This window comes from Spodoptera frugiperda, chromosome 17, assembly GCF_023101765.2.
Source record: "Spodoptera frugiperda isolate SF20-4 chromosome 17, AGI-APGP_CSIRO_Sfru_2.0, whole genome shotgun sequence".
NCBI classification, from domain to species: domain Eukaryota; kingdom Metazoa; phylum Arthropoda; class Insecta; order Lepidoptera; family Noctuidae; genus Spodoptera; species Spodoptera frugiperda.
In genome coordinates, this window is record NC_064228.1 from 1913330 (window position 1) to 1937833 (window position 24504).

Sequence of the window (24504 nt, forward strand, 5' to 3'; positions counted from 1 at the left end):
ACGAATGGGACGGCTCGACTGGAGTGATACCACGGCCTCACAGAAAACCGACGTGAAACAACGCTTGCGTTGTGTTTCGTTGTGTGACCGTGCGATCGTTGGGTTAATGGCCCAATTTTTCCCTTCCCAATCCCCGATTCCCCAACAACCCCTCAATTCCTAACCCTCAAAAGGCCGGCAACGCACTTGTAACGCCTCTGGTATTTCAAGTGTCCATGCATGGGCGGCGGCGATTGCTTACCATCAGGTGATACGTCTGCTCGTTTACGGCGTGTTCCATAAAAAAAATACCCTAAATAGTTTCACATCTATAAACGTAAATATCTACAAATAACACATACGTGTCATTTCCCAGTCTGCTAATTATCTCCCTCCCACTCAGTCGGCACGCACCTTACGTAACCCACTATGACAATCGATTCCAACCCGAGGTCAAGCTCAAGGTCAGTTAAGGAGTCAAGGTCGCTTTGTATATGATGCTAAAATTGTTATTTTCATATTTCGTTTTTTTTATGGTATATTTAAGCCGGTAACCGAGCAGACGCGGTAAGAATTAAGAGCTGTCGGGGATTGGAAAGATGGGTAATTGGGCAAGTAAATACGACGCAAGCGTTGTTTCACGTCAGTTTTCTGTGAGGCCGTTGTATCACAACACAACAAAACAATGTAACCAATATTAGAACTCGAAACGGGATATTTACCATGTTTTTCTATTTCTATGAGTTTCCGATATTTCGGCATTGTTGCAAGCGCCATGATCACGGATGAACTGATACTGATACTGAGTTCATCCGTGTCAGTTTAAAAACTTATATCAATGTAACCAAGAATTGTATTGTGAACCTGATTGAAAAAGAGTAACCTATGGAGTTTCTTGCTCGTTCTTCTCCATAGGAATCTACACTTTGGAACGAGCGAATAGCTTCACTAGAGGACTGACCGACAGACAGACATTTTGTTTTTTTTAACATTGTAAGTGAAATTGCGTTGACGTTTAAAAGTGCCATTCGTACCGAAGTATCTATTTGAAATGGAATAATTTTGGCTTTGACTTTGGTGCAGACCGGCTCATTCGTGACTGTAAGTAATCGCCCACACTTAAATTGTCAGTAAAAGAACATCAAAAAGCCTTCGACATGACTAAACGGAAAGAGTCTAGAATCTACTGCATTGTTCATATTATAATGACACGTTACCAGCCTATCATCTATGCCTCGCTGCAATTTCCATAGTTTATTAAATTGTAGGTAATGGTCCTTCCTAAGTAGTTATTACTAAGTCTTCACCTTTACGCTTGTCATGATACAAAGTATCATGGAAAAATAGGTAATTTAAAAAAGCCTATTTAAGTAGCATTTCATCAACACAATAGGTTAAATGACTAATGTTTATTTTAATGTCCGTCTTGTAGATTATTTTAAAACATTAGACATGTGTATTTTTTATTTTCTTACGGAAACAAATACTTTCGAAGATATATCGATTTGAAATATCGCGTGATGTCACTTTTAGGTATGTTTTATACGTAGAAATGACGTATTTGCTCCCATTCCTAAACTTTGATTCATTTTATTTAAGTATTATGTTATTATTGTTATCTTAACAAAAAAAATACGAGTCTAATATTTTTTCATTACCTTACTGACAGACTAAATAAATTTTCATACCCCGTCATCATCCCTATTATAAAAGTTCTTAAGTAACAAATATATTTCTTGTTTATTTACAAAATATTACATCATAATATATAATCCTTAAGAGGTAAACATGTAAATTATGTATGTTATGAGTCTGACAATACACGTGTAATAATCGACCTTGTCACAAAAGTTTAAGGTTGATAATCATTGTGAAACCCATCTACATACATTTTCTGGCTCACCGGAGTGATACCACGGCCTCACAGAAAACCGACGTGAAACAACGCTTTCGTTGTGTGAGTGAGGTTACCGGAGGCCCAATTACCCTCTTTCCCAATCTTCCCAATCCCCGATGCCCCAACAACCCTTAAATTCCTAACCCCCAAAAGGCCGGCAACGCACTTGTAACGCCTCAGGTGTTTCAGGTGTCTATGGGCGGCGGCGATTGCTTATCATCAGGTGATTCGTCTGCTCGTTTACCGGCTTATAACATAAAAAAGCATCTAGAAATTATGTATGTTATGACACCCGTGTAATGATCGACCTTGTCACAAAAGTTTAAGGTTGATAATAATGTGAAAGACACAATCACAGACGTAGGCTATTCAACACAGCTATTGTATATTCAAGAAGGTTGTGGAAAAGATGTTTTAAATACATATAAGTACTAGTTGGTAGTTAGTAGTAGTAGTAGTAACTACTTTAACCATGGAATACTCTCTGTATTCCGTGACTTTGACTATCTAATAAACTCTAACGTAACTCCTAAGAGTAACACTTTTCTGAAAACGGAATCTGAAATCTGAAACGAATCAAAATCGATTCAGCCAATCGCGAGATAAACACGGTCAAACATGCGTACAGATTAAATTTTCCAATGACTTCTCCCGGCTTGGGCTAAGTATGGAGAGCGAGAGTTTTTCTGGAAGACTCTTACTGACTAAAAACTATCCCGTCTCCCATGTAGGCTGACACTATGTAACGCTATTACTACATTTTTTACATGATCGTAGGCAAACATACGTAGGTACATAGGTCAAACAGAATCCTTTTTTTCAATTGGGTAAAAATGTATTGCGATTAGGTGTAGTTTGACAAGCTACCGTACATACATAGACAAATACACAGACATAGTAAAATATATAGTAATAATTTGTCAGTCGTAACATGAACGGTTTGGCAGGTCTCGCTGTACCACTGGCGTGTTGCCAAGCTGATATTGTGCTCGCAAGTTAATTATTTTGTCCATGTCAAACTTCGGGTAAATAAAACCGCTGTTTCTATAGAGATAGCATTTATTTGGGGTTAGTCATCTTGAACTTCTTTAAAGTAAGCATCCACAGGCACGCATCGTACGCAACGCATTTTAGTTTGTCTTGTGTAGAAACTCATACAACTGCGTCCACTGATCCGCATCATACGGACCGCATCATCGGCAATGCCTACATGCGATGTGTACTGATGACGTCATACGGAATGCGTGCGATGCGTACGATGCGGGTCTGTGGACGCTTACCTTTAACTACAATCTCCAACGTGGCTGCCAAGCGAGGAGATTATGGGGAATATCTGATTGATTGATGTGAAATATCTGTTATGAAATTATGAAAAATAAGTAGTATTGTAGTGAGAGGGAGTTAGACTACTTCGTTGGTCTATTGGTTGCAAGTGCAAATGCTGTGCCGGAGTCTTGGGTTTGTTTCCTGGGTCGAGGTAAGTAAATGGTGGAGGTAAAGGGCTTTATTAATTTTTTCGAAAAATTTACAATAGAAAAATTGGGCCAGGTCTATAGCATTAGGCTCACCCTCTATTACTACTATACCTACTTACATTAGTAATACATTGAATTTAAAAATATATTTTATTAGAGGTCGTTGCACTTTTGTTTAGACTGTAGAGATCTGTAAAACTATCTAGACGCTATAGGTAGTCCAATCGTTCGTTTTTTAATTTAAGTAGTTTTAATAGAAAAAGAAGTCAAAAATAGCTGATGTTCAGACTATTCGAAACAATATATATTAATTATTATGTTATCGGCTTACTCACGTAATTGTTTGATAATAATTAGTTTAGTATGTCTCACGAAAGTTACAATAAAACAATAAATATTGCCAGTAGATGCTGTAGTAATTATACATCTGTCCAATCGATCCAAAAACTATAGGACTACTTTTATTGGCATTAATTACCGATTGACAGATTTATTAAGAGAAGCATTTTGAACAACACTCAATAACAATAAAATTCATCCAATGTCTTATTCGCCCTTAACATTTTTTTAAATGACATCATCGCACCACAGACACAAAACACAACACAATCGAGATTCTATATTTAAAATCGAGTGAAAGTAATCGAGAACGGATCATGCTGGCCGGAGATCCGTGTTCTAATTTTAAATTCTCGCGCCAATCGACCTACATTCCCTCGCGGTTTCCTGAGGGACGATAGCATAGACAATTTGACAGGTCTTTGCAATATTCAGTCTACATTTACCTCTACCATAATAAGTTTGAAGCAATACACACACACATATAACATCACTTAATGCCGCTATACAATGTATATCCACTTTTCACCATTTGTGTTTTAAGTCTGATGTAATAATATCCTGGACACAATTCCAGACTCCGTGCTACTACCGAGAAATTTTCGAAAAACCGATAATAGCCCAGCAATAACTGTGGCAATACTTCGACATGCAACTCCATTCAAATTTCGAACCGTCTTCTTGATATTGTCTATTCTATATTATTTTTAAATGTAGAACGTTTTGCGTATTGTTATAATCTGTAATGACATGTGTGGGCGTAGACTATAGATCATAACAAATAGCTTCTTTTAACGTTTTTTCGATTTCTTAACGAAAATATGTAGTTTTTTAAACAAATAAATAAAGAAAACTTGCTGTGTACTTTATTAAATGCATGTTTACTTGTATTTTGATCGATTTGAGCGGCTTGAAACAACGCTTGCGTAGTGTTTCGTTGTGCGAGAGAGGTTACCGGAGGCCCAAATATCCCCCTCCCTTCCAAATCTTGCCAATCCCGATTCCCTAACTATCCTTAAATTCCTAACCCTCAAAAAGCTAGCAATGCACTTGTAACGCCTCTGGTGTTTCGAGTATCCATGGACGGCAGTTATCGCTTACCATTAGGTGATCCGTCTGCTTGTTTACCGGTTTATACCACATAAAACTCTAACACACTTTAAGTATTGCAAATGCACATTTAATAGGTAGCCATGTCACATGTTTTTAATGTCCACAAGAAACAAGACCATCGGCTGTCAACGACTTTGTCATTACAATAATCTGAATAGAAATGACCAGTAAGTATTATAGAGGAAAACTAGCATCTGCCCGCGACTTCGTCCGGCGTAAAAAATTTAGGGCATTACCCCTAACATTTAGGGGGATGAAAAATAGATGTAGGCCGATTCTCATAGATACCGGAAACCAAAAAAAATTTGATCAAAATCGGTCAAGCCGTTTCGGAGGAGTATGGCAACGAAAACTGTGACATGAGAATTTTATATATTAGATAAATGACTCAAGGTGGCGCTACTGTTTAATAATCTTATAACGTTATTCTGCACAGTATACATATTTTTTAGGGATAAGCCGGTAAGCGAACAGACGAATCACCTGATGGTAAGCAATCGCCGCCGCCCATGGACACCCGAAACACTAGAGGCGTTACAAGTACGTTGTCGGCCTTTTGGGGGTTAGGAATTTACGGGTTGTTGGGGAATCGGGGATTGGGAAGATTGGGAAGAGGCCTCCGGTAACTTGCTTGCTATAGTTTAATAGTCACATTAGGCACACATAGTAACTAATTATACTTTTACCACCATTAACCAAACAAGACCAGTTTCAAACTATCTACAACCATTTAAGGTTAAAGAATTCTGTCATAAAACTCATTACGATAACCACAAACAACCGCTAACTCTATAATGATTGATGATACATAATAACGTCACGCTTTTTAATGCTCGAAGGGGTAGGTAGATCTGGAGCTGCGGACTACCTAGCGGGTTTACCGGGGTTCCGGTTCGAAAAGCAGTAGTAGGAACGGGGCGGTTTTTAGTCAGTATGAGTCTAATTGACACTCCCTCTCGCCAAAGGCTCAGAGAAGTCTTTGGATGATTGATTGAGGTGTATGATTTATACAGGGCACGTCCAAATGATTGAAAATATTTATAGCAACAAGAGTCAAAAGACTGGCACAGGGTGTACTTTGTCGTGGATAAAACATAAGTCACTGTAAATTAAAATCTGTAGCACTTATATTTTTTTATATTTTGTGATAACAGTTGGAACCTTACCGATCATCTGGTGCCATTTGGACGCTGTCTGGTCAGCAGTTTCCAACTGAATGGTTTTAATCCCCGACGAGGTAGGTTGTGGGTAGGTGTTGGTTTTTAGTTAGTAAGAGCACTTCCTGTCGCCTTGCCCAAAGCGGGAGAAGTAATTGGACGATTTTCCGCCCCTCAAAAAAACCCTACCAATAAAATTCATGAATGGAACCCATGACCACTTATTCAGCAGTCGCACTTACAATCACTCGACAAACGAGGCATATTGATCTATTTATCACAAGATATCGACAAGTCGTAAGATTTATCGATCGTAAGGAATGCTGCGCGTGAGTGCGTTCGTGTGAAATGTGATAGATCGTGCGTATTATGTGATTGTTCACGCAAATGCGAATAATATTAGATTCTGGGTTATGTCTTGTGTTCGAGGTTGGTACTGGTCGCGGTTTCATTTGGGATGGGTTACCGCAAATGACAGGTAATTGAGAATGGTAGTAAAGACTTGTCAAGTAGGTAAAATAGGTTTTTTGCCTGCATTCGTGCAAAGTTCGAGTTTACAGACCGACAACGTTTCAATAAATTGAACAAAAGTCTTTGAAATGTTCGTTATAAATGTGAGTACGGTAAAACGGGGTGAATAGAATTCAAAAGTGAATAGATACAGTTATGGATTGAATAGAATTCAAAGGGTGAGTAGATAATATAGTAATGGGGTGAATAGATGTTAAAACAGAAGAGACATTTTTCCAATATTTATTCACCTCTCTCCTGTATCACCCCGTTTTACCGTTATTCAAGAAAAATTTGAGGAAATCGAAGAATAATAGCACTAGGGAAAAGTCAGGCGTACGGTTTAAATAAATAACCTTTATTTTGGTACGACGTGAACAAAATCGCTTGTAAAGTCGAGTTAATAAAACTAGACAAACATAATATATGAATGCGGAACAAAAGTCCGTACATTTCTGGAGCTTCCTCATGTGTTTACTGCTTGATTTATGATAGCCAAGTAACTTCACTATGTATTGTGTAACTATGTACTATGTGTTTATTACTTGTTTACATAATGTAGGTATACTTATAGTAGCAGCTTCTGTAGTTCCAGTCTTCGTTTTAAAGGCAGAATAAATAGCATAAACGGCAAACGAATCGAGTGAAAAATGTAGGTACGCGATTGACATTAATTAATATGTGACAAATCATGTGAAAGCTAAATACATAAATTAGTTTTTTTTTCTTTAAGTTGATCAATGTTGGTATAATTATAAGTAGTACAATTAAGTAAACACTGCTAATAACAAACAAAAACGTTATGTTAACGTTTCGATTTAATAAAGTCAAACTTAGTCAAGTGTTATTTAGTTTTGCTCCCTCCACTATAATTTACACCTTGATTTTCAAAGAACAAAAAGGTATTATGTTTTATTAAATGCCATATAACACTCACATACATTCAAGAAAGTACCGAAAGAATGCAGACGGATTATCTCAGCAGATTATTTAGGAGATAACTGTGTAGGTACTAGAGGTGCAAACATGTTGCTAAGACGAGAGATTAGATAAATAAGTAGATGGTGATGCTGAGTACTGATTCTTGCAATATGGCCATGTCCTTAAAACCGAAAGCAGACAGAAATGCAATAGATGTCAAATATGATTGAGAATATTGAGGTCAGTTATTTAATATCAAGAACAAAAAGATCAAGAAAAATATTCTAGATGTATAATGGGTCCTTTTGAAACATTGATGAAACGACTGACCAATTGGAAAAATCACAAGAAAAATCAATGCATGCGGTTGACATTGGCATACGATAGCTTAAGTTACAGTTTTGCTCAAGTCTTGATGATTATTGAAATAATTATCGAATTTTAATATTTTTTCTGCTAAACCATACCATTCCGTATGTTACCTACGTCCATTCTAATTCAGTAGAATTACATCACATAAAAATTTAAGCAGTCGATGGTTCATAGACTTTTTAGTAATCTATGGCGCATAGAGTTTAAAAAAATATAACTATTGTTGTCTATGATTGGATTTTTGGCGCGAAGCAAAAAATTATTGTCCTATGTATTATAACTAGATAAAAATTTATATTCCGCCGAATTCCTGTTATTTTCACATTGTTTTACCAGAGGCGTCATACGTATTACGAAAACACACAGGTACGAGTCTTCATGTCTAGTCAAGATATAAATAAAGTCACAAATAGACAGCTAAGTGCCCACCAATATCATTGGAAGCCAACTCACTCCATTCCAATACCCTCGTATCACTCAATACATCGGCGGATTCCATTTAAATCGTGCACCAGTACTTAAATAAACAACAACGCAACTTCGCATGACGCCATTTTGCTTCGTGACGTCACCCGTGATGTCATTAGCTGTCAAAAATGTTGCACAGACTATTTAAAAATAGAAGTGATTGGTTTAAAGGAGGTTGGTTATGTATATGAGCACCTCTAGCTTCACAGGACAGACGGACAGACTGACAGACTATTATTTACTTATATCTTTGTTGGCGTTTCAAAAGTACCTAAGTATAATATTATGGTTTAATTGGAATAAATGATTTGACTTTGACTTTAACTTAACTTTGTATGAAGTTTATTATAAAAGCAAATCAACCTATACCAGTCTTTGAAATATCTTTAATGGATTTTCTACTTAATTCTTATTAGTCCTAGAGTCGAATCTCCATTGAAGAATTTAAGAAGGTGGCGTGGGTAGAATTGCTAATGATTTTTACTTTTATCCAATGATTCTGTTTTGTTTTTCTGGTCATGAGTGTAAATGCGTAAGTTCTAGGTTTTATATTCGTGTTGGGTAAAGAGTAATAAGGTTTTCACATTGTAGCGGGTTCGATTCCCGCACGGAGCAACTCTGTGTGATCCTCAAATTCTGGTCTGGATATCTATCTGTATGTAAACTTGTATGTTTGTAAACGCACCCACGACATAGGAGAAAATCATAGTGTGGAGCAATACTTTAAAAAAAAATATCAAAATTACTAATTCTTAATTTTATCCGTTACTTGTGAATGCTATAATACTGAGTGAGTGTTGTGAACGCTCTACTACAAAACGAACAAAATGGTTAACTTACAATTGGGGCAACTTAAGGGAAAAATGGGTGTGATCTTTGCTGTCTGTCAGTATGTAGATATTATAAAAGTTCCTACCTACTTATTTAAAAGTCTTTAGTTTTAAATATCCTTGCAAATCGTTAAAAAGTTCCACCACTAACAGTTTTAAAATCTAAATTAGTTTCTACGCCATTAAAACAAAAACTTTTCTTAGCAATAAAGACCATTTTCGCCCACCACCAACGACAATAACAAAATACTAAAAACTCAGCTTAAAGCCTTAAAAAACTTAGGTAATCTGAATCTAAATCTAGACCTTAACCACACCCTTTTAGCCTTTATTTTTCTATATATAAAAGCCTAAACTTTAGGTCGTTTTCCTAACTATTAGGCAATTTGGCAGTACCTTGAATCGGTCACGGCATGTAATAGACGGAGTTATGTCACAGGGCGTGCCACTATTGTCACGAGCATTGAGCTGATGTATTTCTTTGTATATTTCATCAGTTTAAATAGGCTAGGTTTGGCTTTTTAGACTAGGTTAGATAGACTTAACCATTACGAGTTTATCAGAAAGGGGACAATATAAACCGAATAATCACACAAAAGCGATTAATTAATGTATAATAATATATATTAAGGCTCTTTTATATAGAGAGAGGAAGAGATAAAAGAGTAAATATAAAAAATCAGACTGTCCGTCAGTCGTCTAGCCATTTGCTCATTCCATTATCATAAATTTCTCAATTAAATCAGTAAAAGAATTATTATTTATACTCATATTTATATTTTAAAGTTACAATTTTAAACATTAATTAACTTTCCAACATTAACCGCCGTACTCAGAGTCATTTAATGGTTACTTAACCCTTATCAATAATAGTTTTCAGAACAAAATCGCTACTAAGGAATAGTTTAAGTAATCATTAAATGTCTCTGAGTGCGGCAGTAAAAAGGAGGTCATAGCACACAATAAGGCCGTGTCGTTTGACCTGAGACATTAAGACTCGGCCAGGTAACCTAGATATATCTAGGTGGCGTGTTCCTAGAACTAATTTAGGTAATAACTTCTGAAAGCTTTTGGAAGTCGTAAATTAACCGTAGCTGTTAAGTTTTGTAGTTAGTTACTAGGAAATGCAAATATACCTGGACTGATTAAGCTTTTTAAATAAAAAACAACAATGGACTGAGTACCTACTTTTCAAGTCTGTTTAGCAAAATATTTTTTTAGTAAAAATCTTAATTTTTACAAAAGTATGTAATGTCATGAAAGAAATAGTAAATAAATCATTAGAAAAACTTAAAAAAAGGGAACCGCCTTAAATTTTCTTCAAGTCAGGTATATCCCCAAAACCTTTTCTTAAGTCTGAAAAATACAATGCTGAAAACCTCATCAAAATTGTTTTAGCCAAACGCGAGATAATCGTGCACAAACATACAGGTCAAACACAAAACCTCCTTCTTTTTGAAGTCGGTTAAAAATCTGAAAACAGCTTTCAGCGTAGTTTCATATATTACGTTGGTCAGTAGGTACTGTATTATATTTCTTATGGAACGCGGTATGCAGTCGTTTTGCAGATGTCGTTAAATTAATGTTTAAAGTACATTTGCATGTTGCGCTTACAACACCATAAGTTTTATTGTTTGCATGGCTAAACAGAAGCTAAATAGAGTAATATTTAATGTAATTATGTAATCTAATGGAGGATGATAATCAACGGTTAAAAGGCTAATTGATCTAAGCGACATATTATTCAGAAACAATAAAAAAAAATAACGACATCCATCTATACGGGCTGGTCAATTGGTCATGTCTGCCACATGTCGGATGAGCAGTGGTTAAAACTCACAACTGAGTGGAGCCCACTCAACGTCAACAGACGTCGTGGCAGGCCCAAGAGATGGCAGGACGAACTTAACATCTAAGGATTAGCAGAAAGCTCTGCACAGAGAGGAGTGGAATGAGGGTAAGGAGGCCTTTGCCGTGCAGTGGGACGATCACGACTAAAAATAACAATAATAAATAATGTCAGTCTATCCGTCAGTGAAGCTAGCTGCTCGTTCCAAAGTTTAATCATAAATCGCAAGAGCTGTTAATAGGTATATGTCTATTACAACTTTTAGACTCAATAAAATAAGTAGTAGGTACATATTTTTAAAGGGACAAGCCTGCCACAACCTCCCAAACCGCTGTAACTCCTGTAAGCCAGGATCTACAGTAGATACAACCATGAAAACACCGGAACACTGAAGTCCGGCGCGTCCTAAGACATGAATGACTGTCTTGGATTCCGCAACGAAATAAATCAGAAGATATTGGAGGAGAAGAAAAGAAAATAAATAGTACAGTTGAAGACTTTACCAAAAAATAATAACAAGTACGGAATCACAAACAAATCTGACTCATACCACATTTGTCTTTGACTTTGACTTTCAGCTTCACAAGACATATTACAACAATAGACAACACGTATAGACTATAGGCTATAAATAGCCGCGTACAACGTACGTACGGACGGACGGACAAATAATTTGAATGTTAATTACTGTGACGACCTCAGACACTGTGACGTCACAGCACAGGTATTTGACGTTATGTCAGTCAGTGCACGATAATATTGTGTGTGGAGTGTGTTTTCTTTTTAATAGAAGAAGAGTTTGTTTGGCCGCGATCTCCGGAATTACTGGTCCGAATTGAGTAAGTCTCTTATTCAATAAAATACAAGTTTTTTTAGATATATAAGTTATTAGATAATAATTAATTTTAATAGCTTCTTATTTCAAGGTTAAGTAAGTATCTGTTTTTGTTGCAATGAAAACGAAAATAAAACATTTTTTATTACTTTGTGGTACCTTAGTACCTTTTTTATATATTTTATAGTTTTGATTTTTTTTTTAGTTGGTTTTTAAGAAAATAATTCTTACAACTCTAATTAAAGTTTAGGAGTGGGAGCTAAAACGTCATTTCTACGTAAAACGTAGCTCTACGTACGTACGTCAGACGATATTTCAAATCAATATATCGTTAAAGTTTTCGTTTCCGTAAGAAAAAAAAAATACGTGTGTTTAAAATAATCTACGGACATTAAAATAAAAATTTGTCATCTACCCTATTGTGTGTTTAACACAAAATGGACATCAATAAACACATCTTTAAAAAACATAAATAAGAATCATTCCCTCAATACAGCTGAGATGGGCTCGATACAACGCAATGCTTCAATTCCGCCAGTGGTTATTTATACACACCCTGTATGTAGCATGCGACAGTCACGGCCGGTACGATGCGTGTGCGAACCGTACCACCGGTGTACATGCCAACAGATATTAAACGCTTTTAGGGCTGTTCAAAGCTGTTCTTCTTCGGAGCTACGGACAACGTAACAGGTTACCGGGGCTCCGGCTAAAAACAGGAGAAGGAACGGGGTGGTTTTTAGTCACGGATTAACTGAATTATCTATTCAAACTAACTCTATCTAATGTTAAAAATCTAATGTTAAAATTATAATCTAAAAAAAAATAAGACTGCACGGTTGGCGCGGTGGCTGGGCAACTGGCTGCCGTGCCGTTGCACGGCACGGCAGCCAGTTGCACGCTACCCGTTGGTAGCGGTTCCATTCCCGCACGGAGCAACTCTTTCTGTGGTTCACAAATTTTTGTTTCGGGTCAGGGTATCATGTACATGTAAAATTGTATGTTTGTAAACACACCCACGACACAGAAGACAATACTATTGAGGGGCGACGTTTAAAAAAATGTTGAAACGCGGGCTCAACAGCTACGCCCCCTTCAGCGATATAACCGAACTATTGAACTCAAGTATACATGACATAATAATATCATTGTTATCGTTACTTACGACTATAGTCAATCCAATAGAGAGGGGCAAAGTATCGTACTCAGGAACAATAGCCCTCTTCGCACATATACGTATAAGACCAAAAGCTACACCAGCGCTACCTAGGTAATAAGTATTAAATCGTCATATGTCATTTACGTACAAGTTCCTTTTATACCCGCAGGGGTAGAAGGAGCATCAATACGCACGAAAAGCCACTAGATACAACGTACACCTACTTTTCACTATTTGTGTTATAAGTCCCATGTAATAGAGGGTGAGTCTATTGCCATAATATACAAGGCATAATTTTAGACTCCGTGCAACTATAGAGAAATTTTCTAAAAATCGTCTAATATCATACAAGAGTGACAGCCCTACACGTCATTTAAAAAGTTACGTAAACAGCCCTAGTGCCAAGACGCATGCACTGTGTTACTAGGCCTCCTAACATAATATAGGAACATGTTTTTGTTTATCATTATTCATTAAAAGGTTAAATATATACAGACATGCAAAGTCAAAGCATTTGTTTTAATGATGGCTTTTATTTGAGGGGAGGGGCATCATTCAATGGCTTCTCTTGTCTTCGCTAAATCGAGGAGTGTCAGACTCTTACTGACTAAAAACCAACCCGTTCGTTCTCCTACCATTCGAGGCGGAGACAGGTCTTCCATGGTTCCGTTAGGTCGTCAGCCCTACTCGACCCTATCAGAGGTGGTCTGCACCCTTAGTACGAATTTGCTTTACGTTTAAAATAATCGAAACGAGAGCGCGTTCGGCGCTCTGATTGGTTGGTTTATTCGAGCCGGCCAATAAGAACCGGGTCTTCGTTGGCTTTTTGGGCTGCGCGGTGATTATTACTTAAAATCTTCTGCATGCGACACCACTAATGGCAACTGCTGGCCAAAGCCTCTTACTACTTCCTACTTAGGTAGGAAGTAATAAACTACGACTTCTAACACAATTATTGGTCACTGCGACGCAACATAACTATTGAAAAGTAAATATACATTAATTACACATCTACCTACACCTTATACACGGGTGTGTATAAGGTGCCTTACCTGGGTAGGTAAGCTAAAAAGCGCATTACCTCTTTGAGCTAATTTGAACACTCTTTACAAATACGGCATTACAACAGCCGCGTCGCATGTCCGTAACATTCCTAGACAACCTACAACATTACAGCTCTTCTGTGGTCAAGGAACATGCATGAAGCTGTTCATACAGAATTTAATACTTGATTAATTTAATTATTTATTTTGTTTGAAAATTTCAATTTTTTAATTTTCAGTTTTCGTTGAAATATTTAGTTGTATTATGCTTATATGGACTAATACTTGTAGTTTCATTTAAGTCGTATGAGTGATCTCCATACTGTATAAAAAGCGTGATGTTACACTGTCCTTGTTCCCTCACTTGTACATTCCACTCACTAGACACTCATGTAAATAGTTTTAGAGATACAAACACACAAACGTACATACATGATGCAATTATAAGCTTTAGTAAATAGTAGTGATTTGTTTACATAGTCATTATGTTTCGAAATGCATGGTTGGTGCGGTGGCTGGACAACCGGCTGCTGTGCAACGTGTAGCGGGTTCGATTCCCGCAAGGAGCAACTGTTTGTGTGATCCACTATTAGTTGTTTCGGGTCTAGATGTGATGAGTATGTGAACTGGTATGCTTGTAAACTCACCCACGACACAGAAGAAAATTGGTAATTATTCTTGGAATTATTCTACTATTCAACATAAAAAGATTTATTCAATTCGAAGTTAGTTAGTTCCAGAGATTAGCGTGTTCAAACAATCTTAAGCGTGCTTTTCCACCAGAGATGTGCTATGCTACGTTGCTGTGAATGCGTTTGACTTCCACCAATCATATTCATTGGTACACAATATAGCATAGAACTGTTGGAAACGGACTCAGCTAAGCTATGTTTTTAAATGGAAAGATGCGTGCTATGAATAGCTTCCCTACTATCGACAAATTGCATACTCGAGCGAGAATGACACCTCTGTCCCTCATCAGTACCTACTACTTACATATAATAAATCCTACATAATAACAAACCAATTAATAATAAAAATACGGACATTAATTACAAATGGCCTCGATTGTCCTACATAATTTATCTATAACTTGTTCACGCTCTGATGGGTCGTGATCTTTGACCCGGGGACTGCTAGTTGCTACTATAACTACACGTGGGTTGGGACAATGTGGCTCTTTGAAACTAATCAAATATGAGGCCCTTTTTAATGGGGGAAAATCATCCAATGTCTTCTGGCTTGGGCGAGGCGAGAGAGAGTGGCAGACTCTTATTGACTAAAAACCAGCCCGTTCCTACTCCTGCTTTTTGAGCCGGAGCCCCGGTAAACCCGTTAGGCAGTTACTAGATCTGAATTTTAGGGATAATAGGAGTGTCCCTAAAGGATCAAAGGAGATTATAGACAACCAAAGTTATCAATATATTTAACAGGAACTGTGTGGCAAAGAAGTGAAACGCTTTGCCAGAGTTTATGTTTCGTGAAGCATACGACTTGAGTGTCTTCAAATCTCGAGTGTAGGTTGCTTACGAGCAGACGTAACACCTGCTGGTAAGCAATCGCCGCCGCCTATGGACACCAGAAAGACCAGAGGCGTTGGCAGCCTTTTGGGGGTTAAAAATATAAGAGTTGTTGTGGAATCGGGGAATGGGAAGAAAGCTAATTTTCCGGTAACCTCACTCACACAACTTTTCGTGAGGCCGTTATGATTGTTGAGCGAAACGGTCCTACTTAGCAACATAGACATATTATAACATACAATAAATAGTGATATATTTAATTATATAAAACAATGAGATTATTTAAAAACCAAGGCCTTTGGGTCGTAGTTCAGTCGCCGCTGTGATAGGAGCTGAGCATGAATCATAAATTAATATAATGATGAATGAGTGATATAGTGTGAATCACTTATACTAATATACTAGTAGGTGACTAGACTGACATATTGGCAGAAAATACAAATTAATATTTGTCTAGTAATTCATATAATTACATATAAATGATAAATGATATTTATTTTGCAAATAGGTTATAAAATAACACTTTTACACGTCAATCTCTTAAATAACTAGATGAGGCCGGCATTTCCTATCCGACTTCTCTGAGAAGAAATGCCGAAACAAACTCAGAGGTCATAGTCTCTTTTAAAGTCCAGACAAAATCAATTAAAGATGTCGGATAGTCGAAGGATTGCTACTACCTTGGTCAAAGGTTAAGCATTGCCATTCAACGTGGCAATGCTGCTAGTCTTCTCGACCTCACGACTCCGATCAGGACATCTCTTCACCGCTTTAAATTATTTTTTATTTATGTTTTCTTGTTTATGGTATAAGCCGGTAAACGAGCAGACGGATCATCTGATGGTAAGTAACTGCCGCCTTCCATGGACACCCATTACAAGTGCATTGCCGGCCTTTTGGGGGCTAGGAATTTAAAGGTTATTGGGGAATCGGGGAATGGGAAGATTGGGAAGGAAGGTAACTGAGCCTCCGATAACTTCACTCACTCAATGCAAGCGTGGTGTCACGTCAGTTTTCTTTGAGGCCGTGGTATCACTCCGGTCGAGCTGAGGCCGTGGTATCACTCCGGTCGAGCCGGCCCATTCGTGCCGAAGCATGGCTCTCCCACACTTATATTGTTTGTTTGTATATACTAGATACATATCATCTCCTTCGGAATCATTGGAATGTTGAACAGTTAAGTTTTTAAATCCAAGTTAGACATTCTAAAAACTAGAACTATAAAACTACTCCTACTGAGAACTTGAAACGGGATATTTACCACATATTTTTAAGATGACGAATGTCAATCATTTGCCGCACACTTAGTAAACACAAATGTGGAAACATTGGTGGCATTGGATAAAATATGAGATAGAGATAATTCGAAAATTTTCGCCAATTCTAGCCGAATATAACAGCACATCAAGTTATCCAAAACTGTGCAATCTTTTAATAGATTTTAAACTTTATCTAAACACTTTAAGGTTTAAAATAAGAGCTTTATTTCACCTTGACACCATAGCGGTGCAACCAGTAGCGCCACCATGGTGTCCGTAAGCTAGCAAACTAGACACCATACATATACTAGTCTTCAATTTCAGCCATGATCGTCCCACTACAGGGCAAAAGCCTCCCCATATACTAGTCTTGTTAAACCGAAATATTGCGTTAATTCTACTTAAATCGGAAATTTTATCTTACATGTTTAAGGTTTTTTATGGAGATAAGCCGGTAAAACACGGACGGCAATCCACGGCGTTCATGGACACAAGTGCGTTGCCGGCCTTTTGGGGGTTAGGAATTTATTTATAGGTAAACACAAGCCTTACTTTATGGTGCTTTTCTGTAAGGCCGCGGTATCACTCCGATCATGTATGAGGCATGGCTCTCCCACACTTAAGCTTACGCTTCAGAATTCATTCCCAATTAAACATGCATCCTAACGACGACTACTCTGTTTGAAACAGGGATCGAACGAGAAACCATATGTTAATTACCAGCAGCACATTTATACACAACAAAGATTTCTTTGATACATTATATCTTTTTAAAACCTTGACCAAACAGCAATAGAAGCTGGTGAACTTAAAAATAAACGGGCACGACCTTATGGTGATAGACACAGGGTTTATTTTTGTGCTGAAGTTATTTCAGGAGCCGCAAAATGTATTATTGTCACAGGATGTGATGTCAACATTGTGAAGAGGTTGAGTCAGGGCAGGATTGGTTCTTTTTTAGATACAACTGTGAATAATATTCAATGAAATAGATTTAGTTTTTATACACACCTAAATATCATCGTCATGTCCCCGAAGGGGTAGTCAGAAGTGCACATTACGGCACATAATGCCACTATACAATGTACACTCACTTTTCACCATTTGTGTTATAAATGGAATGGAATGTAAAAGGGGGTGAGCCTACTGCCATATACTGGGCGCATTTCCTGACTCCGTGCTACCTGAGAAAATGAAAAACCGAAAAAGTCCAGTAATTCTTTGCCCGACCCGGGAATTGCATTTGCGACCAGTCAACCATGAGACAGAACATGTAAGTATTCATACACTATTACTGGAAAAACAAAAATATATTTTAAGTATTGCTCTACGTAGATAGAATATAAAGATCTATAAAATACCCACGGGCAGACCAGGGGTGGTGACAAACATTATAGTACTCTGTCCTCAACACACCTGAGTAATAAACAAAGTCTGAGTAGTGAGTAATTACAACAATAGCTCTTAAAAAAATAATATGGAGGCGTTGATAAATTATAATTAGCCATAGAACTACATAGTTCAACTTTTTTCTTGAACTCATTACCAGAAGAATGTACAAACAAATCCATTTTGTAAAGAAACAACACATTTCTTGTTTTTTTGTAGGAATTTAAATAGGCGGTCTGGATATCTAGATTATTTTAAATAGACACTAGCCTGCACAGACAAACTAAATAACAAGCTGTTTGTAATTGAAGAAATTGTAGGTTAATACCTACTATAAATTCACTTTTTGTTTTGTTTGATTAGGTAATATCGTTTTTAATACCCGAACAATACCCGAAGAGGTAAGTAACGTTAAAATCTTATCCTATCTTAAAATCTTAAGGTAAGCGTCCACAGGCCCGCATTGTACGCATCGCACGCAACGGATTTTAGTTTATTTAGTATAGAAACTCATACAACTGCGTCCACTGATCCGCATCGTACGGACCGCATTATCAGCAATGCCTACATGCGTACGTTGCGTACAATGCGTACGATTCGGGCCTGTGGTCGCATACCTTTCTATAAATCTGAATTGTTTGTTGTTTGAACGCGCTAATATCTGGAACTACTGGTCCATTTTGAATTATGTGGCTAATCAACTTATCGAGAAAATTGAAAAAATCACATCCTCATCATAGTTTACCGTCTTATAACATGAAAAAGTATCGTCAATCTCATAAATGCTAAAATTCTTATCTCGAAAATAGGTCCTGTATTAAAAACTTTAAGTAACATTGTTCATAATCTTATAATATTTGTTTTAAAACCAGCTTCTAATAGAAGCTTAATATTTGGTTAGTCAATATAAAACGTGATCTAGCACAACACATGTTTCGGCTGCGCCGGCGCACGGCCTTCAGTCAAGGTCCTAGCATACAGTTTTATTATTGTTTATATACGAACTTTTGGTAGAACATCGGGTTTTTATGTTTGAAAAACATTTATAAAGACTGTGTTTTGAACTGAAGTAGATATAAGGTAGATAAGTAAAGTTAGTAAATATATAGAAGATTTATTAAAATCCAATTCTGTTTCTTAAGTCTTTGACTGCCAATAGAAAACTGTTGAAAGCAAATCCTCCGCTAACGTCGGTCACCGGTGACCACCACGGCGTTCAATGTGTTAATTATTATTTTTATAATCCGGTAAATGAGCAGACGGACCACCGCCCATAGACACCCGAAACACCAAAGGCGTTACAAGTGCGTTGCCAGCCTTTTGGGGGTTAGGACTTTAATATAAAAATTTTCAGAAATGCCTACAAGATCGAAGAACGTATTTTACGAGGTAGAGGGCAAATGAACAGGGTCACCTGATGGTAAGCAATTAGCTCCACTCTTGAACAATTTATGAGCGAACAAAAGCCTAGATTCTGAGAATAAAATTCGTTTAAAAATACATATGTAATTTCTTAGTTATTTTCCTATACGTTTGGCAATGATGCGCTTGATTGACGGCTCAGATTGAAGACCTTCAATGTTTAATTTTGATAGATGTTGAATAATGCAGCTTGAAGTCGGGTTATTTTCTCAGAAAAGTGCATAAAGGCGTAGATAACATAAGAGTTATTCAAATCTACGTATTTATTTCATTTACAGTCTAGTTTTTACCAGTTCGTAATTTGGTGTTGGCATTTGTTTATTGGCTCGGCATTGGGTAATGCATAGATTCTACTTTTTTTTGCATTTTTATTAGTGGGCAAAAATCTAAACTTCCCAATTAGACTTCGGGACTGAACTTGAGACAGTCCACTTCATTGTCGGACTACTCATTTTACTAACACCGAAGCAATCATCTTACAACAAGATTTTGTTTAATTTTTTTTAAATTCAGACAAGATTTTTATCTGAATATGTCCCAAGACATTAATTTTGTCCTCAAAGGAATGGAAACTGGTATAGTTCCAAGTCTAACCACAGAACATTGAGAAAGTCATAAAAAACGTTCAGTAGGCAACAAATCTTTAATACCTATTATAATAATAATAATAATAGCCTTTATTTAACAATCTTTCTTACAATTGTAGTAAAAATAATCTTATTTAATTATTTGACACCGGTACATGAAGATTGTCTTGCTGTCCAGCATAGGCCTCCCCTAGAGCTCGCCATCGGATGCGATTCTGCGCTTGTCTCGTCCAAGTATGTCCCGCTATTGTTTTGAAATCGTCTTCCCATCTACGACGCTGTCTCCCTTTCCTTCGTTTGTATTGTCTCGGGCACCACTCTGTTACGTCCTTACACCATTTATCCTTATTACTCCTAATCATATGGCCTGCCCACCTCCATTTTAGTTTTTTAACACAGTAAGTAACATCCGTGATTTTAGTTTTCTTTCTTATAGTATTAAGTTTTATTTTATCTTTTAATTTAATGCTAAGCATGCTCCGTTCCATACTGTGTTGACAAGTTTCTAACTTATGTATGTTATGGTTAGTTAAGCTCCAGGTTTGGCAACCATATGTCATAACCGGCAGAATACACGTATTAAATATCTTGCTCTTTGCTTTCAGTGGCACGAGTGGGTTTTTCATGATCTCCTTGAGGGACCAGTATCTTTTCCATGCCAAAGTGATTCTGTTATTAATTTCCTTTGTTGCCAAATCTATTGGAGATATGATCTGTCCAAGGTACGTGTATTCCATCACGTATTCTATGGTTTTTCCATTGACAATTATAGGGGCGTTTTCCGAGTTTGACATTATTTTGGTTTTCGCCGTATTCATTGACAGTCCCACATTATCGCTTTCATACACCAGTTGTTCTAACATCTTTTGTAAACCTTTTGAATCTTCGGAAATTATTATAAGATCGTCTGCAAATCTAAGGTGGTTTAATCGCACTCCGTTTATAATTAATCCGTAGTTATCCCATTCGAGACGTCTAAACACGTGTTCGAGAACAGCTGAGAAAAGTTTGGGTGACAAAGGGTCACCTTGTCTTACTCCTCTTTTTATTGGAATAAAATCTCCATCTCTTTCAGTTCTTATTTTTGCTTTCATGTTCTTATAAATGTTGGTAATCAGTCGAATATACTTTTTCTCCACTCCTTGTGTTTCTAAGGCTTCCCAAATCTTTGTGTGTTTTAAAGAGTCGAACGCTTTATTATAGTCCACGAATGCCAGGTAAAAGGTAATATTGTATTCTTTACATTTCTGGATTACTTGTTTTATAGAGTGAATGTGATCAATTGTTGAGAACTCACTGCGAAAACCTGCTTGTTCTTTGGGTTGGTTTTCATCCAAAGTCTTTGTTAGACGATCTAGCAGTACTTTTGAAAATATTTTGTACACGTTGGACATCAAGCTGATGGGTCTATAGTTGGCTATATCATCTTTGTTCCCTTTTTTGTGTAGTAATATAATAGTTGATATAGTCCACTGTTGAGGTATATATTCTGTGCGCAAAATTTCATTAAATATCTCTGTGATAGTGTTTAACGTTACTTTGGATGATCCTATTAACACTTCATTAGATATGCAGTCTCCTCCAGGCGTTTTCCCTTTTTTCTGTGATTTGATAGCCTTATTGATTTCATCTCGCAGTATACAGGGGGTCTCTTCGTCGTCAGTTTTTACACAGTTTACTGGCTGGTTGGATTCCTCTATTGTTACGTCGTTGTTGTATAATTCGCGGTAGTATTCTGTTGCTACTTCTAATATTTCGATTCTATTTGTTTTACTTTTCTTGTTTCTATGATTTTTCATGCTGTCGATCCAGGTTAGATTATCTCTTAATTCGACCCATGCTTTCTTGACGCCGCCTGATTTCTCTATATGGTAATTTAGTGTTTCAGTTCTTAATTTCTCTCTGTGTTTTCTTATTTGCAGGTTTATTTCTTTGCTCAGGTTTGTTATTTCTTTTTTGTTGTTTCTCCTGTCTCTAATCAAAGTTTTTCTTTGCATGATCAATTTTCTTGCTTTTGGACCTAGTTTGTCTTTTTCCTCTCTTGTTGTTCTCATTTTACTCTCAGTTTCTTTTAATTCCTTTTCTAGAGCGTCATACTTTACTTGTACTTCTTTAAGATTCTCAATTTTTTCCAAGTTACTGTGTAAGGCTTCTAGAATATTTTCCGGGATTGGTAAAGCTACTGGTTTCGTATTGTAGATACTTTTCCTAGGTGTTTTTGGTTCCAGTGTATACAGTTGTCCTCTAAACAGTCTGTGGTCTGTGTTGTAGTTAAGTTGGTTGATAATATTTATGTTTAAAAACAATCTTGGTCTGTTTGTGGTAATATAGTCTATTTCGTTTCTTATCTTACCATTCGGTGATACCCATGTATATTTCCTATTAGGATTCCTTTTGTAGTAGCTGTTCATGATCTTTAAGTTGTTTTCAAACGCGAAGTTTATCAGTCTTTGTCCATTATCATTCCTTTTTCCTGTTGTGTGTGGTCCAAGTACTTTGTCCTCGTTGGTTCTTCTCTTTCCTATTTGGCCATTGAAATCTCCTAATACTATTATGGTTTTATACAAAGTTGGCATTATTTCGTTAAGTTTGTTGTAGAAATCGTTTTTTACTTCTTGTCTGGTAACATCAGTCGGGGCATATATTTAAACGATTGAATATGGTTGTTTATGGCCAGGTAATTTAATATTCAAAACAGCTATCCGATCCGATATGCCTCGAAATTCTATTATTTCGTTTTTAAGATATTTTTTGACCATAAATCCTACTCCATAAAGGCCAGCCACTACGTTTTTGTAGTAAAGTATATATTTATCATGTTCTTCAGTTCTCTCCTCTGCTCTCCTCACTTCGCTTAACCCTAAAATATCCCAATGTATGGTTTCTAATGCATTTTCTAATTCGAGTAGGGATTCTTGGGATTTTAACGATCTTGCGTTTAGTGTGGCTATATTAAATCTTGTTTTTTGTTTATATTTATTTTTCCCGGAGTAGTATTTGTTAAGATTCTCAGATGCATTCTCGGATGTATTTACTGTATGCTCTTGGGGGGTGCGGTCTATCTCCCCGCGGTGACCAACCGTATTGGGGATCTGTTTGTTTTTTGCTAGAATTGTATTTTTTTCATTAAGTTTCTTCATGTTTCCGGTGTCAGATAATTCCTATGCCTTATTATGAGGTTGTGTTTGTTTCTCTGACTGTGAGAAAGATCTGGCTCTCATGTATGCAAATGCATCGGTTTTGTGCATTTTAGACGGAGCAATAATATTTTTCCCTTCTGTGGAGTGAGGTTGCTTTTGTATGTTCTTGGGTGACATAGAAATTTCTCTTTTTCTCTTTTCAGCTTCTGGTTTTCCTCTTACAATAAGTTTATTGTTTTTGATGAATGCTTCGTTTCCTTTTTCTCTTTCTTCTTTTAGTTGTTGCTGTAGGTTTTTACGTAGTTCTAGCGTTTCTTTTGAGAAATCTTCAGTAAGAAAAGTCTTATGTGGCATTTTTGCTTTATTTTTCATTATTTCTGCCTTCCTTTGATATGACGTAAACGAAACGAGTGTGGGTCTGATTTTGCTTCCATCTTGTTTTCTTCCCAATCTAAAGAATTTATTTATTTCGAATTTTTCTATTTTAACATTCAAGTTTTGTAAAATATCCTTTATTATGTTGAATAACTCTGTATAATTATTCTCAGTTTTCTTGACGCCGTGTAATATTATATTGTTCTTCCTGTTCATCTCTTCCAAATGGTTTATTTTTCTATTCAATGTTTGCACTTCAGATTTTAAGTGTTTATTTTCTTCCAATAATGGTTGTATTTTATCGTCTATAGTGCGCATTAAGGTATCAGTAATGTTCTGTGTAATTGTTGTTGTTTGTTTTTCTAATTCCATTTTCATCAATTGAAATAGTTGTAGCATTTCCTCTGACATACCCTTACTATCCATAATGCAGTAACCAAACGTATCAGTCTATGTGTATCCGAACGTTAATGTTACGTCTGTGGCGTTGGTATTACTGCGATTGTTTACGTCAGTGAGATGTGTCAGGCGTCAGGTTGACAGTTGATATGTCCACAATAGAAATGTCGAAGGAATGTAATAAAGGAATTCTAACCTCCAAACTGTGGTAACTATCGATGTTGGTGATATTTTCCAATGTAATCCGATTTTAAGTGATTTGTTTTTGCCAATTCAAATTGTTTTGACTTTGGTGCAGTGATTTTTTCCCACTTTGGATAGATATTTGCTGGTTTTCACTGGTTAATAAATAAGAAACTCGGGAGCACTTATATTGCACTGCTACTCTTATGACAGCCGGAAACGAAATAATAATAATAATATATAATATAACAAGTGGAGTTGCCTTCAGCTCCACTTGGGGGAA

At 36.7% G+C, this 24504-nt stretch overlaps 1 protein-coding gene across 21 annotated transcripts in view; it reads right to left on the bottom strand.

Moving 5' to 3' along the window:
• Positions 1 to 24504, bottom strand: part of LOC118276813 (phospholipid transfer protein C2CD2L) — a 74257-nt gene that overhangs the window by 23991 nt on the left and 25762 nt on the right. The window lies entirely within an intron of this gene.